Here is a 13,737-nt window from a genome sequence, read left to right as displayed (position 1 = left end):
GCCACGTTGGACTGTACAGTTCCGTTTTATCTGCGCCTAAGCCATCGTCAGTGGAGCAGAACCAACGTGCTTATGGGGAAAGCCGCTTATGCCGCCCGTCTCTCTGCAAGTTCTCTTTCTAAAGCGCCATGAAATAGACACACAATGACGCTATTTTCAACCTGTGTTCCAGTCTCTCTAAAGTGAGGACGGGAATTGAGGACACATGTCAACAGCATCAGCTCAGGCCCGTCACGCAGGGACACAGATGGGGTTGTCTATTCTGCACTGTTTCAGGATTGATGGGAAATTGGGGGGGGGGGCAGAGTGCCAGCAGTGGGCTAAGGAACACAGGGAGACTTATACCAGATCATGCAACTTGTCTACTTAGCCCCATATTACTTACTCTGGCTGGCAGCAGAATGTGCTCTGCATTTGTGAGGATTCACTGCCATGGTATGTGCTCTGGAAAGCCACTTCCGAGCTAGAGAGTAGGTGGGGTTGTGAGCTTCACGCCCCTCCCCCACCCTCGCGGGGGCTGGAGCCAGCCCCCACGATGCTAGGGAATCCTCGGACACGTCATCCCTGGACCAGCCAATCGGCTGGCCCGGGGGGCGTGGCCTCATGCATTTAGGTCTGGCGCGGCCAAGGGTCTCCCTCTTTCCTGTGCCGCAGCTAGCCAACTTTTTCCCCTTCCCTCCCACCCGTTAGGTTAGGCTCTATGTCGATGCTATGGGCTTCGGTTGGTCGCCGTCAAGGGGCCTGGTAGGAATTTTTCCATTTGGCAGATTGGCACCAGCCACTTGGTTTTCACCTACCTCGTAGCAATCCGTCACAACTCCCCGGTATTGGCGGTTAGGCATTGGTGGGGGTATGGATCTTTTGTTATGCAGATGAAGGGGGAGGGAGGAAGTGCCATCACCTTCCCCCAAAACAGAGGGTAGTCCGGTAAAGGATTTCGGGGGGTGTGGCCTTGTCCTAAGCCTATGGAGGTGTGGGCCCACGGCACGCCCCTGAGCGGTAACTCCGGGGGGAGCTCCTAGTTAACGTGCCTCAGCAGGACTCCCCCTACTTTTGGTTAACCCTCACCGGTCTTCCAGCCAGCGGGCTGAAGCCGGTTAAGTGTTAGGACCAATGCCTAAGCCAATACCACTCAATTCCTGTAATCAATAAAGTTGTGGCCTAATTTGACCCATTAACTCAAATTCTTGTGTCTCATGTCTTTATTTCTCGCCACGCAACTCCCTGCCTATTGACATTATGCAGGTGCCTTCACTCTACTGTTTTCAGCAAGCCTGTCGGTTTCAGCAAGCCTGTGCAAACACTTGATCTATTTGCATAGTTACATTTGTTTAAAAAGTGTTGCAGGTTGGGTTTTTGTTTTTTAAGCGATTTATTTATTTATATTCATTTAAAAATATTTATATATCACTATTTTTTTTACAAAAGGGTGTTGTACAACAGTAAGCCATATATATATAAAATAGGAAATCGGCTAAGTATTGTGGAAAGTTGTATTGTTAGTTGCCTGTTGGAATAGAAAGCCTTTTCGCAGGTGTTTAAAAGCAGAAACAGAAGGTGCCTTCTGAATCTCTGTTGGAAGAGAATTCTACATGGCAGGGCAGATGATATTGAAGTCTCAGTTTCTTGTTGCTGTCAAATGAGTCTTTCCAACTCGGGGAATGACCAACAATCTCCTGCAGATGATATCAGTGATCAACCTGAGATTTAAGGGTTTAGGTAGCAGGTGGCGCTGTGGGTTAAAGCCTCAGCGCCTAGGACTTGCCGATTGAAAGGTCGGCGGTTCGAATCCCTGCGGCGGGGTGCGCTCCCGCTGCTCGGTCCCAGCGCCTGCCAACCTAGCAGTTCGAAAGCACCTCCGGGTGCAAGTAGATAAATAGGGACCGCTTACCAGCGGGAAGGTAAACGGCGTTTCCGTGTGCGGCTCTGGCTCGCCAGAGCAGCGATGTCACGCTGGCCACGTGACCCGGAAGTGTCTCCGGACAGCGCTGGCCCCTGGCCTCTTGAGTGAGATGGGCGCACAACCCCAGAGTCTGTCAAGACTGGACCGTACGGGCAGGGGTCCCTTTACCTTTACCTTTACATAACTAAACGTGTCAGGATTGGATTGCAAACATGTTCCTTCTTGGGGAGTGCAACCCCATCCAGGGCTGGCAATTGTCCAATTACTCACAGCGTCCAATTACTCACGACGGGCTGAACTCCCGTTGCTCTGTCCCAGCTCCTGCCAACCTAACAGTTCGAAAGCACACCAAAAAAAAAGTGTAAGTAGAGAAATAGGTACCACTCTGGTGGGAAGGTAAACGGCGTTTCCGTGCGCTGCTCTGGTTTTGGCAGGCAATTGAGTGTGCCCTGCAGTCTCTTAATATGCAATAATATTGCCTATAATTTGTTTCTCAATGATAACAGGCTCTATGATCTCCCAAAGCTATGGGAGTGTTATAACTATGTCGTAACACCGTAATGAATGCAATTTTCATCATATGAAAATCCTATGCATGTTGTAGAGCAGTGGTTCCCAATTAGCTAAGTACTGCAGACCCCCTGTTTTTCAAAAGCCAAGCCATGGAGCCCCTAGTTTTGAAAATTTCGATATCTCTGTGGTAGTTTTTGTTATGGGAATGGTGCCATGGACCCCTTGGGGGTCAGCAGACCACCAGTTGGGAACCAACATTGTAGATTTTGCCTCCTCTATTTTCCCTCTGTAGATGGGAAGGTGAATACGTCATACATATTGTCTTAAACAAGGCATGCATGTTAAACATTGAATGGCTGATTACAAGAATAGGTACAATACACATTAGCCAAGAGACTGCATTAGTTCAGTGTGCTTAAGGTCACTTTCATGTTTCCTGGGCATTTGGCTCCCTGCCCTGCAATGAAAATCACTTTCTGGAAGGGTCGATTTGAAGGCACCTACATGAGGTGACAATCTGCTGGTTAAAGACAAAAAAATAAATTTTCACTGTGTAGGCTCAACATTGTGGGGGCATGCAACGTAGCTTTTTGGAGTACAGCCAGAGTATATTCTTTTGATTCATCCCATATGTATTGCATACTACTGCCAGATATAAGTGAGGTTCAGTAAGACTTCCCAGCTGGTGTGCCAGTGCCAGTCAACATTTAAACGATCAAATAATATAGGTCTCAAAAATAAATATAAATTGCACACATGCTTTTCTCTTCTCCCCTTTGCCTTTTGTGTGGACCCTTAAGATGCTCAGACAATGGACAATAGCAGAAACTGTAGCTTATGTTCAATAGCTTACAAAGACCAGGATTATTAAGCCTGGAAAAGAGATGCAGAGTGACCTCATTGAGGTATTTATAAAGGGCAAGTGAAAGCTGAGCTGCGTCTCCATTTTCTTTGTTGCATAATAGAGGAAAGGAGGCATCTTTTGATGGGCACAAAAAGGGAAGAAGGCTCGAAGGACGGAAAAGAAATGCTTCCTTACACAGCATGTGGTTAATAAGACAGCTCACTTAAGACATAATAGCAGAGAGGATTGTACAGGGAACACACACCACACAAGTCAGATTTTAGCCACAAGCCCATTGCAGCGCCATAACACCCTACACTTGGGGAGAAGGAGAAGCATCTTTCCATTGCGCTCCTTGAGGCTGCTATTTTCAGTGTTAATGCATAGCTTTCATGTGGGGATGGTTTTGAACAAACAGCCCTCCAGCTGGAAAAACTATCCTTACAGAACAACTTTGTTAGCTCAGTCCAGCTTCTTTGGGCTGCCATCCCAAGGGGCAGCAGGAGGAAGAACCCGCCTGATCCTACTCACTGCCAGGCTTGCAGCAGCAGGACAAAACTGAAATTAGAGCAATGTTCTTCTGCTCCTTCCCAGTCTTCTTAGGAACATAGGAAGCTGCCATATATTGAGTCACACCATTGGTCCATGCAGTTCAGTACTGTCTGCAATGACTGGCAGCAGTGCTCAAGGGTTTCAGACAGGAGTCTCTTTCAGCCCTACCTGGAGATTGAACACGGGACCTTCTCCATGCAAAGCCACTTCTCTGTCACTGAGCCAGCCCCCCTTCTCACTCCATGTTGGGAGTGAAAATACATATGTCAAACACAGGCCTAATATATACTTTTCCCCATGTTAAAGGGATGTTAGGAAACTGGCATGTTTGGGTCTATAGACTTCAACCAATCTACCCTCAGCACTTTATAACCCCTTTTGATCCCAGAGCTCTGATGTCAGGGGTAAGGTCTCCCTCTTTGAAGGTGGGCATCTCTTTGCCTTCAGAGAGGGAGATCCAAAACATTCTATCCTTCCAGGGACCATAAGGTTGAAGGCCCGGTTCAGTCTCAGCTGAGGCCGCCACAGGGCTGAGAGAGAGATTCAATACACCATAGTTTTCAGAATATGGAATTTTTGTTTCAGCCTGTGCATTCATTTCTTTTTCCTTCTAGCATTCACATAGGAAAGGGATCTTGTGAATTTCAAGGAGCCCGCAATAAGTAAAACATTGTTTAACCGAGATAACAGTAGGAAAACTCTGGCCAGATCCTTTCAAATAAACATTCATTATTGGTTTTAGCAGGTAAAGTACTGGCAGACTGATAAAGCAGCCATTAAGGAAAATGCCACAGGCAAATGAAACCATTTTTATCAACTGTCAGGCAAAGGTTGCTTCTTGTATGTGCAAAATAATTTGGACACTTTAAGCAATGTTTCCCCTCCCAAAAAAGAACAAAATAGAAATCTCCTTATGCTTATAAACAATGGCTTCGATCCAGACTTAGACATGTTTATTGTGGACCCACTGAAGGCTAATTTCAGTCCTAATGATTTTGGCGGGTCTTCTCTAAGCATAACTTAAGTTGGATCCAATCCTGGAGGATTATGTTAAATGTTTGGAAATATTTACTTCCAGCTGGGTCATCATCTAAGTGTGCAGGTGCAAAGAGGAATTAACACCACAATGCTCTGAGTTACAGTTGTTATTTCCTGGCGGTGATTTATTTAAGCGAGAGTATTTTTCATTCAGCACACCAATATGGGTCACAACCTGCAAGAGGCAGGTAAAACCAAGTCTTACATTACCTCTTTCATGCAGCTTCATGATGCATGATTAGGGCTGTGTGCATGTTGCCTCTTGAAATTCTCCTTATTTGTGGTCAAAGAAACGGGGGGCCATTTCACCATATTTCTTCTTGGGGGAGGCAGAATTCTTATATTTCTCAGGGATGTGCCCCAGCACAGCTCCTCTCCTCTGGTATTTCTGTGCTTCCACAATGCCCCAGGACCTAGCATCATTTCAGGGTTCTGTGGAGGGAAAATGGTGGCCACCCAAAGGAAAAGAAAAGTGCACCAGTACCTGCTTTTTCTAGAAGGGAGAGAAAAGAAAATTTCAGGATTTGTCTCAGAAAAATGTTTTCTGGGAAGTTTTGGCTCAGCTCTACTCAGAATGCTCCACGTAGAGATATTTTCTAATATCTGAGCATATATAGTGCATTTTATGACTTATGTTTACGTCAGAATGAATCCACTGTTTCTGATGTGGTTTAAGATACATTGGGCTCACAATGCAGTGCAAACACTGATCCTAGTTCAACTGGAAATAGTTCTTCCTTGGGGTTATTGTTATTCAGTTTTTGGTTTCATGCTGGCTTGCATTTGCCCACGTAGTATATTATAATTGAACTTTATCTCCATTACAGAAGTCTGGATTGCCCGCACCAGATAGTCCTGCCCACAGATTCAACCTGAAAACCCCCCCAGTAATCTTATTAACCACCACAGTGAAACCTGAAATGGACAGAATTATCTCTACCACAAAAGCAATTTGATACTTATCCTCCAGTATTATTATCTCCTCACACTGTTTCATATTTATTACAGATTTTACTTTTCCTAAAAGATCTGGGGTCATTGCACGGACAGGCGGAGTCCCCCCAACCCCAGGCGACCCCCAAGCGGAGTAATGACTCAAGACAACATGCTATGGGATTAAAATTGGCCACAGCTTTATTAAGTTTTAGATGTGGGGAAACCTTGGCTCAGGCATTGGTCATTTATCCTTCCCAGTCCCCAGCTGGGGGGTTATCCAGAATGTGTGGGGTTGGACTGGCTCTGGAGAACATATGTTCAAGCAGATAGCCCGTCCCCTGTTTCGCCATTAGAGGAGTAAGCAATGACAACCTCCCAGCTTATGGCCAATACCTCCCCTCAAGACCCCTTTAATGGGGAACCCTGGTAGCACCGCCTCAAGGGGGGCATGGGTCACCACTTCACACCCCTCCCCCCCATTTTGGAAGATAGACTAAAGGATTATGCCCAAGGCCTGAAACCGCCAAAGTTGTGACGTTTTGCTATGGGAAAGGCAAAACCTGCCAGTGCAGGAAAGTTCCTTTCCGGCCCTTCAACAGCGACCCTGACGTAGCAGCACCTGTGAACCTGTGAAGAAGGGTAAAGGTAAAGGGACTCCTGACCATTAGGTCCACTCGTGGCCGACTCTGGGGTTGTGGTGCTCATCTCGCTTTATTGGCCAAGGGAGCCAGTGTACAGCTTCCGGGTCATGAAGAAGAGGTTAACCTGCAAAAGAAGACTTAACTGAGGGAGGGGAGGGAGAAGCTCTGGAGCCAACTGCTGTTTCTCAGGTAATATTCACCTTCTGTTGTGTGGGCAGGGCGGTCCCTCCCTTTAGCTAGCCAATCCCCTGGCAATGCCTCCCCAGGAGGGATTGGGCGATTGGCTGAGGTAGGCAGAGACCTCCAGGTATCCAGCCTGGGGAGGATGAAGTCAGCCTGAACTAACAGGAGTCGCACTGGGATCCGGGGGGGGGGGCTGTGGTTGTGCCCCCCCCTGTGAACTGCCTTGAGATCTATGGATGAAGGCAGTATACAAGTAGTAGCAGTAGTAGCAGCAGCAGCACTAGTAGTACAAAGCTATTTAAAAATATAAATCCAGATATAATTTATTTCAAAAATTATGCTATGAAGCCTCATGAGTACCAATAGGCTTGCCACATGTCAGGAAAATTCCTGGAATGCCCTGGTTTCTGGGTGTAAAAATAGCATGGGGGGGAGGAATTTTTGCCAAATTGGCAAAATGTAAAGGAAAATTTGGATGTATGGCAACGGTGGAACAGCTCCAAAAGCTTAAAAACCACTATTGGGGGGGGGGGAGTTTTCCCCAAAAAAGCTCAACAATGTTGGTGGTTTCCTAAAAAGAAAAGTGTTATGTAGTGAAGTTTCACCCTGGGCCAGCAGGGGGATACTGTATATAGTTTTCACTCAGGTCTGTAGATAGTTTTCCCTCAGGTCCGCGTCAGTTATTTTAGGCGGGAACTCTGGGCTGTTGTTGTTACAATGTTGACAGCCGGCTGCCTATAAAAGCAGGCCGGCTGAGCTGTTTGCAGTCAGTTCTATTCCAGCTTACGAAATAAAGAGCTATTTGGAGAAATCGCTGGTCGTCGGCTATGTCAACCCACAACTTAACAAAAAGGAAAAAAAAGCTCATCAATTTTGGGGGTGTAATGAATTTTACTTTTTGAAATATGGCAATCCTAGTACCAACAATAATTTTCTGAATTTATTACCTGTCTGTCCCACCTTTCCTTCAAGGAGCTCAAAGCAATGTGCATTACCCCCTCTATTTTATCCTTGAAGCAACCCACAGGGATAGATAAGGCTGAGTGACAGAGACTGGCCTAATGTCAGCCAGTGAGTTTCATGACTCAATGGGGAGTTTAAGGTGTTTCCACAGTGACTGTGTTACAAAGGTGTCTTGTTTGTGTGTGTACACGTGCCAATTATGTGGCTAGAACAAGTAAGAGTGTGCTTCTGTACCTAATTAGGTTAGTGGGAGTTTTCTAAAGTGGTTTCAACAAAATGGCTTCCTATGAGCAATTTTTCCGGTGCACAGGGTGATTCTCCTGTTGTTTCTCTACTCAGTGTTTCAAAATATGTGCAAGGCAGCAGTCATAAAATGGATGCACATCTTTTCCTTTCCTTTCCTTATAATGTAAAGGTAAAGGGACCCCTGACCGTTAGGTCCAGTCACCGACGACTGGGGGGTTGCGGCGCATATCTCGCTTTACTGGCCAAGGGAGCCGTCGTACAGCTTCCGGGTCATGAGGTTTAGACCACAGCGCCACCCGCGTCTATCTCAGAAGTGCTCTTGCATCTCCCAGGGCTAGTCCAACTGCAGAAGCTATCCAAGATGTTGTAAGGCATATGCACGACAGGGTGAGCTCCCGCTGCTCTGTCCCAGCTTCTGCCAATCTAGCAGTTCAAAAGCACACTAGTGAAAGTAGATAAATAGGTACCTCTGTGGCGGGAAGGTGAACAGTGTTTCCATGTACTGTGGCTTCTGTGACTGTCCTCCATGCCCCAGAAGCGGTTTAGTCATGCTGGCCACATGACCTGGAAAGCTGTCTGAGGAGAAACACTGGCTCCCTTGGCCTGAAAAGCAAGATGAGAGCCGCACCCCATAGTTGCCTTTGACTGGACATAACCGTCCAGGGGTCCTTTACCTTACCTTAACTTATGCTATCGAAGATAAAACACCTCGTGCTCTCTTGCCATTTTGTACAGGGTTTCGGAGTGCAATTCTTGAGTTAACATGAGGCAGGGCTTTTTTTCAGCTGGAACTCAGTTTAGGCACCTCTCAGGTGGGTGCCATTGCCATTATAAGAGAACAAGATAGGTGTTCATGGTGAGTTCCGGCACCTCTTGTTCTGTAAAAATAGCACTGTAATGATCTGAGAATTACACCCCATATCCTATATCAGTCTTGGAAGAATTACACTGGTACCCAATTTGCTTCTGGGTCCAGTTCAAGATCTTGACTTTGACATCTAAAGCCCCAAATGACCCAGGTCACAAATAGCCAAAAGAACTCTCCTCCCATTCAGGCCAGCTGGGAAGTTAAGATAAGCAGGGGAAGACTTGCTAGTAATTCTGCCAACTTCAGAAGTCCATAGGATGGCACTATGTGGTAGGGCCTTCTTTGTGGTGGTCCCCAGACAGAAACAAATGAGTTATTTTACAGTGTGGGCTATATATGTTGCTGTTGTTAACTTTGCTGTCTGGTCTTTGACCGCAATAAAAATTGATTTGATTTGATACATAAAAATCAGTTAACTTAAGTGTGTGATGCTCATGGTTTACTCTGAGTATCATTTAATCTGATACAATCCATACTTATTAAATATATGGACTTACTTTCCAAGAGCGTTATAATCAATGCCTTTTTTTCTAAAAAAATATGTTTAGGGGTACTCTCATTTTGGCTCAACAAAATCACCATTTTATAGTTCAAATTGGGAAAAATAAATACAGTAAATGGACAAAAGTACAAAGATTCACAAAATGTTTAGGGGTATACGTCCCCCCAGAAAAAAGCACAGGTTATAATGTTATGAAACCAAGGCACTTTTTTCCTTCTTTCAAATGATATATTGACATTATGTTCATCTTTTAAAATATTTCTTAGCCTTTGGTGACATCTAGTGGTGGAAATAATTCAGTTTTCTTTGGATTATGTCCAACTGTGAAGAGCATCTAACTGCAAGCAGCATCTCAGGAGCCAAATAGCAGCCAGGGTGGGAGTAGTTTTTAGCAGAAAACTAAGATAAGGATATGCAGATATTGTCCTTTACTCTGGTTCAGCGCATTGTCTCAACTGTTCTTTAAAATTACCCACAATCCACCTGTTCCCAAAATTACCCACAACCCACTAGTCTCTTCTGAAATACTGTGTTTTGATGCAGTTTCCCCAAATTTTCACTCTAGCCCCATCTGCACTATCTATTTAAAGCAGTAGCAAAGCAACTTAAGCCATCATGGCTCCCCCAAAAGAATCCTGGGAACTAGTTTATTCAGGGTGCTGCTAGCTTTTAGGAAACCCTATTCCCCTCAAATAACTAATTTCCAGAGTCTTTTAACAGTCATTTCCTTTTTTTCCAGGGAACTCTGGAAATATTGTCTCTGTGAGGGAGACAATTCTCTGTGCGGTAGACAATGTGTGTATTTTCCCCACCTGCAATCCCATAGCCTCCACAGATGAAAATAGGGACATCTCTCCCCCCCGCCCCCAGTTATACCAACAGGACATAGCACACATGTCCTCCATCCTCCTGAGAAAACCCCTTGAGCCATCTGCCCACCTGTCAAAATGACCTGCAGATGGTGGAGGTGGTTGGAATCTGGCCCGTAAGTCAGAAAAGGTTTTCTTCTGCAGTATAGTATATGGAGAACAGCACTGCCAGTAAAGGTGCAGGTTGTGTACTTTTCAGCCAATGAGGAATTAACTGCAGAAGCAATAACAACATACATTCATAAGGACAAAAGGCAGAAACTGGTGTGGGAAATAACCCAATTAATATTAATCCACTGCTCACAGATCCTCCAAGTGTTCCTACTTTCCAGGGACAGTCCCAGATTTGCAGGAGCCTTCCTGGTTTCTTTCTTTCTTTCTTTCTTTCTTTCTTTCTTTCTTTCTTTCTTTCTTTCTTTCTTCCTTCCTTCCTTCCTTCCTTCCTTCTTTCTTTCTTTTTAATTATTATTATTATTATTATTATTATTATTAAGTAAATTTTACCAACATATAAAACACATACATATACATTTGCACAATTACACAATACACGTACATAACACACTACCTTATATTCATAACATAAAACAGACCTACATTACTGTATATAATACCTACCTATACTGTACATATCAACATACCTACACACCTACCCCACACGGACACCGACCAAGTGACTTGACTTCTTGTACTTGTTACACTACATTCTTGTTACACTACTTTATTTTTCCAACTAGCTTAAACACATTTCATTACTTCTTTAATCTATTCTTCTATCTTAACTTTACCATCCTTTCACTCTAATCATTTTCTGGATTCACTCAATATCTGCCAGAAATTCTACTTTTTCCACATAAATTTCGATATATACCTTAAAGATAGCCCACTCTTTATTCACTTTTTGTACCATCCTGGTTTCTGGTTTGATCCTGGAATGTCCCACTTTTCCTTAGGACGTCTCTATTTTCATCAGGTAAATGTTGGAGGGCATAGAGTTAGGCGACTCCCCCAAGCCAAGGAGATAAGTAACTGTGCAACCTTTAGAAGACATCTGAAGGCAGCCCTGTATAGGGAAGCTTTTAAAAAAAATGTTTGATGTTTTATTGAGTTCTTGTATCTGTTGGAAGCTGCCCAGAGTGCCTGGGACAACCCAGTCAGATGGGTGGAATAATAATAATAATAATAATAATAATAATAATAATAATAATAATGGAATAGGACATCCCTACTTTCATCAGAGAAATGTTGGAGGGTAGGTGCTCATTCAAATACATTTCAAGAACTTTCAACATTGGCATGTGGTGTGCAGTAAGTATATATGATCTCATCCAAATGGTAATATTCCAGCAACTGATCACTCTGAGGTCCTTTCTTGGAGCTTTTGGCTAGGATGTCAGCTTCCAAGGAATGGCAGGGAGTCAGAGTCTTTACACTCAGATTTTAAACTTCTTTATCTCAAGCCTGTGGGATACTTGCAGATGCCACACATCCATACACTTGATCAAAGTCTGAAAGCGTTTGCCTCTCTTGACAAGTAGCAGCTAAGAGGGGTTTTTTTTAGCAGTCAATGCAGCTTACAGGCACCTTCTAAGAAAGCGATGGTAAAGCAGCGGCCCTCTAAAAGTTGTTGGACTCCGATTCATTTAAGCCCCAGGCCCCATGATGCCAACAATATCTGGAGAGCCATGGGTTCTCCACCTGTGATCTAAGACAACAAACAACAACAGTTTTGAAACACATAATTTAAACAAATAACCGTAAAAATATATACGTACAATGGTACCTTGACTAAAGTCCAGTCTATTATAAGTCCATCTTGGACTTAGTCCAATTGCAACCTGGAAATGAGTGCTCTGGGTTGAGTCATTTTTTGATATAAGTCGAGCCCGGCTGCTGTTTTAGGGGTCGCTTTTCATCGTCTGGTTCCTGCTGAGTGTGTTTCGTTTGTTAATTGAGTCCCTTGCTGCTAATCAGAGGCTTCCTGTTGAGACTGCCAGCTGTTGAGTCCTGAGAACCCACACAACACAGAGGTGATATTTGGAGGTTTTGTTTTTGCTTTTTTTGCATTTTGGTTTGTGTGTCTTTTCAGTTTTTTGACTGTGACTTCGTTTTATGGGACTGACCTGTGACTGTGGCTTTTGGCTTCATTTTTGTGACTTGTTTTTGTGACAGTGTGGAACCCAGTTCAGCTACTGGTTGATTGTGTGACTGCAGAAATGGATAAAAGCCCCCCATCCAAACAATGACTATCATCAATGCATGAAAGGGAAAAAAAATGTTGTTGTTTTTTCATCTACAATACAGTCTTATTTATTTTATAGTATGGTACATTGATTATTGCCTTCATTTTATGGATCAATGGTCTCGTTAGGCAGTAAAATTTGTGTTAAATTGCTGTTTTAGGGGGTGTTTTTCATTGTATAGAATGGATCTATCCATTTTCAATTACTTTCTATGGGAAAGCATGCCTTGTTTTAAGTCCGCTTTGTTTTAAGACGGGACTTCTGGAATGGGTTACGGTCTTAAATCAAAGTACCACTGTACACCTTTAATAAATAAGGCCAATGTCCATTGTACACTTACAAGGGACTAATCCATACTGAACTCTGTTAGCCCTGCACCTAAAATTAATCAAACTAGGCACCAGGCAAAGAGCTTGGGGAGAGCATTCCAAAGATGGGGTGCTGAAACAAAAAAGACTTGGGGTAAATGCCATCACATTATCAGTTCTATCATAAATATGGGAAACAGGGGAAGTGGTAAAATTCTTGAACCATGTTTTCATGCTACATATGACTGGCTCCCCACATGGTTGTGAGTCCCCAACAGTATGTCCCCCTCTGGTAAAGAGTTACCTTTTAATCCCAAACTTTTTGCTGCTCAGAGAGAAAAGAAGAAAGCACACATCAAACTCCTTTGCAATCACTGCAGTTATATAAACAAATGCATTGCTATTACATTTCAGCCAAAATGGATTTAGAACAAGGACGAGATCATATTAAGGTGAAGGATGGTTTCACTGTTTCCTTGCAAAGGTATTAAATGAGCGCTGTTAGTTAGCACAATTACCATTACACGGTCACCCCTCCTTTTAAAGTTCACATCTTTCTTAGTCTGAAGAATAGTCAAAGCTCATAGCTTCCTCCTTGTAGAGTTCCTCAAGGATAGATTCCCCTTTATCACTTTTTATTGCAGAGTTCCCCAACCCCTTCCATATTTGATGGGATGAGATTAAAGTGATTTGCAATTAGAAGGGTTCCCAACTGCATGGAGAAGCCTATGGAAACACTGCTGTATGCGCACAGAGTCCATTTCATGCTTCCACTGGGCGTGCGGATGGCAGGCCACTTGGCACTATTGAACTCTAATAATAATAATAATAATAATAATAATAATAATAATAATAATAAATTTATTTATACCCCGCCCTCCCCAGCCAAGGCCGGGCTCAAAGCGGCTTACAAGCAATAATAAAAACAAGATGAATGATTACAACTTAAAAACAAAAATAAAATACAACATTAAAATAATGGAACATTAAAATATTAAAATGTAGCCTCATCGCAGGAGGAGAAAGAAAAGAAAAAAGAAAGAGAGGGAGGGAGGGAATCAAATTGTCTCCAAGCCAAAGGCAGGGCGGAAGAACTCTGTCTTACAGGCCCTGCGGAAAGAAATCAGA

The sequence above is a fragment of the Podarcis gaigeae genome (genome assembly GCF_964106915.1).
Source record: "Podarcis gaigeae genome assembly, chromosome: 9".
NCBI lineage: Eukaryota > Metazoa > Chordata > Lepidosauria > Squamata > Lacertidae > Podarcis > Podarcis gaigeae.
Note: the sequence above shows the minus strand (reverse complement) of the source record.